Raw genomic sequence first — 11,684 nt, forward strand, 5'->3', positions numbered from 1 at the left:
GAATTATCTTCAGATTTGTTTTGCGAAAACGTTTTAAAAACGGATGGATCATCCGAACTGCACTGCCACTCCCTTGCGTTGTACCTACGTCATTGCGTTGCAGCCAAGTAGGAACCTTTATGATTCGGTTCCCACTAGGATGTAATGTAAGGACGTAAGCAATTTGACCAATGACAAGCGATTTATTATTTGAACTGTCACTGTTGTTATAAATCACTTTCGTTGCTCTTACGTCCTAGCTTTCCAGAGCGTTTTATTGATGACCCGAAATTTATTTAGGTCTATACTAAACCTCCTTCTAAACACCCCATTTCGGTTTTTTTTTTCTAGTTTTAGAATTTGTATCATAGAATGCTTAGGCCTAGTACTGTACTTACTTTGTTATCACTTCCTCTGTGGACATAGAATTCACGGATGATTGCGCTTCTTGCGTGACGGGTAGTTTTTTTTATCATAGAGGGCGCTTCTTTTGTTAATAGTGTCTTTTTCATAGGTATTGGATTTATGTGTGAAACTGGCGTATTATTTACAAAAATACAGAAGTGAAAAACGAATAATGCAATAATTGAAAGAAAGAAACATTTCCGGTATTGGCAAACCTTTAAAAAGAAAAACAAATATATATTTCTATTACGGATCATAAATTACTATTCGCAAAACTGAACAGTTGTGGGCCTCTATTATTTTAAATGACATTAATCAATGGAAATAATTAATTTGTGTTATAACACATGTTAGACATTTATTAAAAGGCGGCGCTCGGTATCGACCGCGGCGGAGTAGCAGCTATAGGAATTGTGCATATTTGAGCCTAATATTGCGTCTCCATGACATTCTCAACAATTATTTTGCAAAAATGCTGAACGGTGGTACAATGCCTTAAGCTTGGTTCCCACTAGGACGCAACGTAAGGACGTAGACGCAACGCAAGCGAGTTGACCAATCACATGCATTTGTTCGAGTAATTCACCGCTTGCGATTGGATAAATAACTTTTCGCTGCATTACGTCCTTGCGTCGCGTCCTAGTGGGAACCAAGCTTTAAAGCGAGTATCCGTGTTTAAAATGGCTATGTTTTACAATAAGTCTTGGTTCCCATTAGCGACGCAACGCAAGGACGTAACGAAACGTAAGTGATTTGCGCGTACGTCCTTGCGTTGCGTCTTTAGTGGGAACAACTGGTGGTATACGTAGTAAATTCAACAAGAATATGCTTGTAACAACTGGAAGGTTTGGTCGAAAGCCTGTACACCCGACTATGAAGTACTTACTGTTGGTATCAGACCTTTCTACTTACCGCGCGAATTTCCACAAATTTTTATTTTTATAGTATATATTCACCCAGGTGCAAATTATACTATCGCGTGTGAACACATTGCTGAGCAGGTCAATAATATTGAATCGCATTCCCCAGACGCTGTAAAAATCATTCTGGGAGATTTTAACCAATGTAACCTGAACACTGTTCTTCCTACGTTTAAACAATTTGTGCAGCAACCAACACGAGGAAATGCAATTCTGGATCTGTGTTATTCAAACATCCCCAAGGCTTATAATGCTAAAACATGTGCCCCATTGAGAAACTCTGACCACGACAACGTGATTCTAAGACCACTCTACAAGCCAATCTTAAAAAGACAGAAGCCTGTAGTCAAAGAAAGGCAGAGCACAGAGGCAATTGATATGCTAAAGGGTTGTTTTGAATCTACGGACTGGGGTGTTTTCTCTGAATCCGAAAATTCTATCGATGTTGAAGTAAATGCTGTTTGTTCATACATAAACTATTGTGCTGATACCATTATACATAAAAGGTAAGACAAAAATGTACCCAAATTGCAAGCCATGGTTTTTACATGAAACGAAATGTCTCATAGTTAAAAAGAAAAAAGAATATGCAGCCGGTAAGAAAGATGAAGCGAAGCGAATTCAGAAGGAGATTGATGCTAGTATCTTAAAAGCAAAACAAAAATATAAAGCTAAAATGGAAAAACATTTCAAGAATAAAGACACGCGTTCGGCCTGGAAGGCAATGCATATGCTCACTGACTACAAAGAAAAACCGAAACAATACGTAGGTGACTATGACAAGAAGTTTGTGGACTCCTTAAACAAATTTTTCTGCAGATTTGATGATGGTCAATATGAAACAGACATGTTGGCTACCAGTGAGAAACTTAACAATCTTAAAGATAATGAATACAATAATAATAATAATAATAATAATAATAATAATAATAATAATAATAATAATAACAATATTGGTAATGATGATAATAATAATGTTGTTGTTAATGAAGACGAGGTTTTAAGAGAATTTGCACGTGTAAAAGTAAATAAGGCAACTGGACCAGATGGGATTTCAAACAGAATTTTAAAAGTGTGCAATATCCAAATATGTCCAATTTTTACTTATATTTTTAATATTATTTTTAGAAATGGTACTGTTCCACGCATATGGAAAACTTCTATTATAAATCCATTGCCTAAAGTTAATAAACCTAGTGTACCAAAAGATTTTAGACCAATTGCAATTACTTCAAATATAATGAAATTCTTAGAAAGGTTGATTGTATCTAGACTTAAGGAAAATATTGGTAATGCAGATAAGAATCAATTTGCATACAAGAAAAATAGAGGGGTTGACGATGCTGTTAATTCTTATCTCCATGATACATATCATCACCTTCATCACCCACTCAAAAAGAAATTATGTACGGTCTATATTTTTCGATTTCTCCAGTGCTTTTAATACTATTTTACCACATGTTTTAATTGATAGATTATTAAGTTTTAATGTCGCACCTCGGCTCACCAAAGTTATATATATAGTTTTTTGATTAATAGACCGCAGGTGGTTAAGTGCAATGGTATCCTATCCAACAAAGAATCTATCAGTGTTGGAGCTCCTCAAGGATGTGTTATTTCTCCAATTTTGTTCTCTTTTTATTCAAGTAGTTTTAATATTTTAAGTAAAGATTGCAATATTGTTAAATACGCTGACGATACTGTAATTAGTGGTTTTCTTTGCGATAGTAAGCATAATGTAAATGAATTTGTTAATGAAGTTGGAAGATTTGTTAATTGGTGTGAGGATATGAACTTAATACTTAATATTACTAAAACCAAAGAGATGATAATAGATTTTCGTAAAACCGCAGTTGAACATAATGTTTTAATCTACCAAGCAAAGTGAATTTCCATTTTTATGGACAAATAAAATTTCTTGAATCTTGAATCTTGAATCTTACCTTACTCGTACTTGTTTTCCCCATACTTTTGGGAAGTTCTGTAAAAACAAATTAATATACAAGTTACCATTCAATTCTGTTTGCATGATAAAAAATATCATGCATTCGTAAATAGCTGACAAAAAATGTTGAAGATTTAATTAAATTGTATTACTGTCGTACAACAATAGCCTCCCTTTTCATTAATTTGAAATTAAATAAAACGACCCGGTCGTTCCTGTGTGTGGGATTTGTTTACTGTTAATGCTATACAAGTTTGTTACAATAATAACAAATTGCGTTCAATGATACTTTATTTACCACGACATTATTTTATTTTATTTCACATACATCAAACAGCGATATTGCCAATTACAGGATGCCTTAAAGAGTATATATGATGAGTTTGTGACAGTGGCTGTGTGTGAACTAGTACACCGGGGTAACACCCTACTCGTCGTCTCGAAAGATGTACTAGGTTATTTAAAGTGCACATGAGCCAGATGTGTACCCTGGACCTACGGTTAGTTAATTCAATAGAAACAAAACCTGATAATAAAATAGATTATTTTTAGTTATTGCCCCAATATTTAATTTTAGAATTTAAATGAAACAGTTTGTTTTCATTTCAAACTTTCGATGGTACGTGCAACCAAAATAATAAAACAAACCAAATTAAATGAGTAATTATGTTGATAACTGTTAGTTTACTTTGATCGTCCTCAGGAGTAAATTATGAAATAAGCAAAACATATACCATTTTACTGTACTGAACTTTCGTCTCTTACGAATTGTTCGTTTGCTAACGGCTTAGGCCTATGAGTCGGTCTCATCAAACAACATCAATTAATATTGTTTCACTCTTAAAATATGTTTATTTCTATAATAACGAGTGTGTGGAATTGTTTACCCTATTCAATTAATGTTGTCCCCCAAACAATGGATCCGCCTAATGTACACATTAATTTATTTTATGTAAAGTACATTACGCTTTCGATTTAAAGGAACAATCACAGTTGACAGCCATTAAAGGCCAGGTGCGGGCAAACAATTTATATTGATCATAGGCCTACAGTCCACCAATAATTATCGATCTATAGTTTCACCTATGTTTCATACTTTTTAGAATTTTATTTGTGTTACATGATCTTGTAGAAAATAACCACTTTCTTATCAGTGGGGGATAGTTCAAATTACACAGTAAAATCTCTATTCTTTTGTACACAAATGTTGTAAATAGAGAGGCATTTTAAAAATAAAACGATGTGGTAAAAATGTTATCAGATGGCTTAATATAGGTAATATACTTCAGATTTTTATTTTCGTGCTATAGCAAAAATTATCCACCATATACCCATCATCTTTTTTTCACTTGGGAGTCACCAGACATGTTATTACATTAGGTTTAACTACCTAACTATTGAAAAAAGTCTGTCTAGTTTTTATAGCACAATTTTTCCACATTTTGTATTTTACCATTTTAAGGAAAATTCATGTTTTTTTGTCATGGCATATGTTGCACATATTTGATTTATGTATACAATTAACCAAATATTATATTTAAACTTCATCCCTGTACCTGAGCTCTAAAGGGAAAAATTGTGTATAACTAACTGGCGTATAATAATAATAATATTTATTTGGAACAACACTTTTTTAACAGTGGCACACATGCGTAGATGGTGCGTCCATACAAATTACCAAAATTAATACAAAAAAACAATGGAAAATAAATACTGAAACTAAAACATTTTTCATATTTGATTATGAACTAACAACATAAATTTGACTCGACGCTATTACAAAACTTATTTTTAAACTAAAACTACACTAATACAACTAATTTTGCAACAGCAATGGAAAAGAAAACACACATTTTAAAAATAAAACAGTTCAAAGTTGTAATACAACTTTTGTTTTCATTTCTTAGTTTCCAAGCACGGCTTGTGTATATTTTACAATAACTGTCAAACACAGCATAAATTAAGTTATTTTTATGAAATAAGGTGCTTCCTAGGACATATTGAACCTTAATAGATAGGTCTCCAGAAATAAAATTAACCCAAGTATCTACACAATTTTACAATCACCTGTTGATTGTGCTAGATCACCGCCATTGTCAATATGACTGGTTTTTATAGAATTTTAAAAGAAGCCAAAATGAATGGCAATCTAATTGTTAAAGATGTATTGTCCCCTGAAAAATAATTTTTTTTAAAAATATGTCATTTTATATGTTTATTTGTTTGAATGTTTGCATGGCGAAATCAAATATTGATATAAAATTTGCAGTACACCACGTATATTAGTTCTGAAAAGAACTGTTGAGTTTCTATCAATTTGCTTTGATCGTCCTCAGGAATGCGATCAAAGAACATTGATCGAAACCTCGAGAAACTCAATAGTTCATTTCAGAACTAATACACTAAACTTTTTTTTTGTCTTGTGTGGGGTCTTCCCACTTTTATTATAATTCTCAGATTTATATGTATATATATATTATATATAAAATAAAGGTACATTGTAACACTTAATTATTTGTATGAATATTTCTCTTTCTATTGTATATTACTAAGATTGTTACAAGTTAAAAAGTAGTTAAAAAGTATATTTACATAAAAAGATGATTGATTTCAATATAGGCTAATAACCATGCTTTCATTTACAATTTTAAAAAGATGTTAATTAAAATATAAAGATAAAACATGGTAATAAAAGTCTATGAACTGTCATTAAAAACGTACTTATAAAATCTTGTTCATGTTCGGGTAGAGAGGCTATAAACTCAGAGGAGGAATATAAAATATCCTCCCTTTTCACCAAGACAAAAAGGATGAGATGAAAAAAGAGGAATGCAAAAGTTTGAAAACTAGATAAGGATGATAGAGTGGAATGATATATTTAAATGAAAACCGTAAGGTTAGAGTCCATACACCGTGCAAGTCCAAGATGTCATTTTGGCTCTGTGCGTATGTGAGACGCTTCATACCCGATGTCATCTTATTATAATACTACTTCTACTTCTGTATACAATTTGTAATTGGGAAATAAACAAAACAAACACTAAACTTTATGTAATTTTAATGTCATAATAGTTATCCACTTGGACCAAAAATTGAATCTAAACAAAATTTATTTACCTAAAAAAACCTGAATTTAAAGCGAAACATGGTCAATGGATTTTTCGTTGAATTTAACCATTTATTACGTTATTTTATAAATGAAAACATTATTTTTTTTTCTGTGGAAGTGATTAGCTTTATTAAAACTACAAAATAGTAAAATAACCTTGGTTATGCCTAGACAGTGAAACAATAAATTAATTCCTTAAATTATTAATGATATTTAAAATCTTTACAAATTGTTAAACTAGCAGTTTACCCGAAACTATATTGTTATTTCGATGTGTGATGAAACTAATTCCCCGATATGGCAAAGTTTTTTTTCTAACCCTGTTCTACAACCAGGAAACATTATAATTTGTCTACGGGTTGAAACACTTTTTGCATAACACATAGGTAATACAACACCATATAAATATCACAAAAAAGATAGAAAAAAATGAAATTGAAAAGAAAAAAATTACAGCAGAATCCCTTTCATCTGACACCTCTATTTAGGGTACACCATACCGGTACTTCCCGTGTAAACGTCAACCCCTATCCAATGTATAATTTATGGGGATTCTGCTGTAGTACATAATAAATGTTTTTGTTTTCATTTGCCTTAAAATAATAGTGATAAAACACGATATACATAAAACACATTTTACATAGTATCTATCCATTTAAAAGTTGGATGTACACCATCGTAGATACCATGCCATTATTTTTGCAATGCATTTTTCAGATACGTTTTAAAAAACTTAACTGAAGTTGGAAGTGTATCAACATTGAGACTTTTCCATATAATTGCTCCACGATAAGACAGACTTCGTTTTTTAAAATCGGTTTTTGGCTTCGGGGTGAACAGATGTGTATCACTATGTCTTAGATTATAATAAGTTATATCATTGTATGTAAACACATTATTTAGGTAAGGTGGGGCATTACCTGTCAAAACCTTATAAATAACCATACAACATTCATTGTTACAATAGCTCAAGTGAGGTATTACAATAGAGTTTGCAATATGTTTTAATATGATTTGTGGAAAATAATAGCTACATCATCTGAGCATACCCAATCCATTTAGAGCTTTACCCCGAATGTATTCAATTTGATTTTTCCATGATAAATGTTTGTCTATTATGGTACCGAGATGTTTGCAATATCGAACGCGTGGTACAACATCGTTATCTATATTAACTGATCTATTTTTTGCTTTGGTTGTTGCCAATCGGTTTGTCGATACGATCAACATAAACTCGGATTTAGATAAGAAAGATTTGTATAAGTTTTTACATGGTGGTTATCCTCTTTAATACTCCACTTGGAAGTCTAAAAAAGAGTTCTTCATTTATACTTTGGTATATTTCATTTTCATTTTTTGAAGCATAATAAATTATAGTATCGTCAGCATACATACTTATTTTGCATTTGTTTTCAACTTTCGATAGGTCATTCACATTGGATGTGTGTATAGTCAGACAATGTATTATTTACATTTGTGAATTACTTCCGCTCAGACAGATAGCTCTCGAACCATTTTATTACATATTTACCTAGACCATAAAGTCTCAATTTGCTTAATAGTATGTTATGGTTTACCGTATCAAATGCCTTTTTAAAATCTAGTAAACAGATTCCGACCGGCTTACCCTCGTCTTCCGTCACTTTTGTAAGTGCAGTAGATGGTCGAAAACCTGATTGATTTATACATAACAGATTATTGGGTGTCCAGGAAACTCAGATCTAGAAAACTCAGTTTTCTAGATATAATGAATCTGATCTGATATCTGAGTTTTCTAGATCTAGAAAAGTCAGATATCTGACTTTTCTAGATCTAGAAAACTGAGATATCAATATGTGGGTTTTCTAGTTCCAGCGTCGAACTAGAAAACTGAGATATCAATATCTGGGTTTTCTAGTTCCAGCGTGGAACTAGAAAACTCAGATCATCAAATGATTGGTTGGTAGGTCATTTGGATCATTCCATTATTAATCAGAAGGTAGGTCATTTAAAATACTAGAGTAATTATTAAAAATGATTACTGTGTACGTTTTCTTACTAATATTGTAACATGTAGAAGCGGCCTACGGCTTAAATCATAAAGAAAATACAGTCCATGTTACCGTTAAATAGATTCCGACCAGCTTACCCTCGTCTTCCGTCACTTTTGTAAGTGCAGTAGATGTGAGTATGATGGTCGAAAACCTGATTGATTTATACATACCAGATTATCGGGTGTCTAGGAAACTCAGATCCCAGATATATCTGAGTTTTCTAGATCTGAGGTAGGTAGGTAGACTGCTACTATAAGTTACAATAACTATTATTATTAGTAAGAAAACGTATAATACTGTGTAGTATTTCAAATATGCGACCCTCCAATAATAATGGAACGATCCATTTGATGATCTGGGTTTTCTAGTTCCATTTTGGAACTAGAAAACTCAGATCTTGATATCTGAGTTTTCTAGATCTATTCTAGATCTAGAAAATTCAGATATATCTGAGATCTGAATTTTCTAGATCTGAGTTTTCTAGACACCCCAGATTATTATTATTATTCAAAAAAGCATAAAGTAGATTTAAAACGCCTCGTTCAATTATTTTTGAAAGTATAGGTAGGATGGAAATGGGACGATAATTATTAGGGTTAGTTTTTTCACCATTCTTAAAAATTGGCGTGATCTTTGCTATTTTCCACGTATTGGGGAATTTACACGTTTTGTGAAAGAGTGATTTATATACGAAATTCGAACCTATATTTGAGAAAAATATATTAATTTCATTTGCGATGTCCTTGGCTTTATAGAGGACATCGCCATTATCATTACAAATTGTTTGAATAGTAGATTTTTCTTTTTTGACGATATCATAAGCCAAGGAGCTGTTTTTTTACGTACCCTGTGGTTTTTCCAAGGAGCATGTTTATCTAAACATTTGGTTAGTGTAGTTTCGAGAAGTTTGGCACTCTGACTTACGTCGCCACTGGCGGTAATACCATTCCAATTTTCCATTAATAATTCATTTAAAAAACAGCGTCTTCATTACATTTTCTAAAGTTTCGTGTCATTTTATAATTATGATCCTGTTTTTTATTAATTTTATTTGTTTTATTGAAATCTTTATTATTTTTCTCCCCTTTCCCTATTATAGCGAATGGCATTGAGTGGTAACGTGGCAATACGTTTTTGTGATTCAGAGACCAACGTTAATCAACACAGAAGAGATTTATAATACTCATGAATAAGAGTATGAAAAATATAGGCCTACACACATTTATTGTCGGCATCTATGCCTGTTATTAGGGCACTAACAATGTTCACACGATCGACGATGTAAGGTTAGCGTAGCGTTTACGCATAAAGTTACGTTTGAAATAGGTTGATCACGCCACAGGGCTAAACACGCTACACTATGACTTTTGGTGGCGTGGCAAGTCTGTATACTAGCAAACCTGAAATTAATATCAAAATAAAAATATAAGTAAAAGTTATTTCTCACCTTATTTATCTTTATAAACTTGATTCAGATAGCTGCTACCATGGATAATCCATGATGTTACATGCTGAAATGGTGCACTCGTCCTTGCTACGAAATACAATTGAATTATACGACGTCACGGTACGATACCTTATTCAAAAGTCTGAGAACACAATGACCACACTTGGATGAATTATTTAGAGTTGTGCATGATTAATTTTAGGGCAAGTAGGATCATTAACTATACATATCAGTGGTTACTGATTTTAAAAAAGCTTTTGACTATGTTGACCACAATGTATTAATATGGATTATGAGTTTTCTAAGTGATAGAACACAATGTGTTAGATATCTAGACACCATTAGTGAATGGGAATACATTCATGGAGGTGTCCCTCAATGTACCAGCTTAGGACCCCTCTGCTTCCTTGCCATGGTTAATGATGTTTTTTACGATAAGAAGATTGACGTATTTAGGTATGTTGATGATATTCCCATTGTCGAACCCCGTCTTAGCAAACAACCTAGCTTTATGCAAAATCACTTAAACGAACTATCGCAATGGGCGACAGCTAATAATATGAAACTTAATCCTAGCAAATGTTTAGTTATGAGTGTAAATTTCTCTAGAGAAAATTTTAATCATGTTGTAAACATTTATGGACAGCCGTTGAACATTTTGAATACTATAATCTTTATCTATTTAAATCCAAAGGTAGTTTTTAATGAAAAATGACAATGCTGTGGGTATCAGTGGCTTGATCTCAATGCATGGAGATACTGTACAAATAAATGAATGAATGGAGATAGGCCTACTGTATGATAAAATAAGCAAAACTAAATCAAAACAGCCAGAAAAAATTGCTGAGCTTTCAGGCAACACTAGCCCTTCATATATTTCTTAAAGAAATGTAACAGATAATAAGTAATTTGTGCATTGCTTTTTATAGATGTTATCCTCCTCTGGATGTCGGCCCGCCCTTAGTTTTTTTTCTCATTATCTTATGACGAAAATTAAATCAAACCATTTGTGTTTCATTCTTCACTTATAAAAAATCAGCATATGATAATACAAGAGAATATACATATTATATGCCTTATTATAGTGAACTTGTATATATTTAAATAATTTGTACTGCAAACTGAAATAAAAGTGGGACGAGCCCATAAAAGACAAAAAAAAGGATAAAAGAAAAGAAGCAGAGCCGAAAAATGACATACATCGTTGACAAAGATCCTTTTTTTTTTATTATAAATAGACAGAGTGTTTAATATTATAAAATCATTACCAGATCTTTTAATACGAATTTAATACCTTGTTAATTGAGATTTATGTTATTTTTACTCACTAGCAAACGTTACCGAATTTTTGTTTTCCAACTATGAGTCAATTTGCCACTGTTTAGGGAAGTTTGTGATTTCTGTCTAGACTACAGTAGTTACTGGAGACTGTCATTCTGTTTGTCTGTCATTCTGTCTGTCTGTCATTCTGTCTGTCTGTCATTATGTCTGTCTGCCATTCTGTTTGTCTGCCATTATGTCTGTCTGTCATTCTGTCTGTCTGCCATTATGTCTGTCTGTCATTCTGTCTGTCTGCCATTCTGTTTGTCTGTCATTCTGTCTGTCTGTCATTCTGTTTATCTGTCATTCTATTTGTCTGTCATTCTGTCTGTCTGCCATTCGGTAACGACAATCGCATATATTTTGTATACTAGGCTATAAAAACCGGTGGCCTATTTTCCCAGGAGTTTAGATATTTATAGTTTAGAAATTATAACACATTATGTACAATTATTGAGGTAAATATACACAAACATATGTACACTTTATTAAAATTAAAACAATACATAAGTCTACGGTATTATTA

The sequence above is a fragment of the Antedon bifida genome, chromosome 5, assembly GCF_963402885.1.
Source record: "Antedon bifida chromosome 5, ecAntBifi1.1, whole genome shotgun sequence".
Taxonomy (NCBI): domain Eukaryota; kingdom Metazoa; phylum Echinodermata; class Crinoidea; order Comatulida; family Antedonidae; genus Antedon; species Antedon bifida.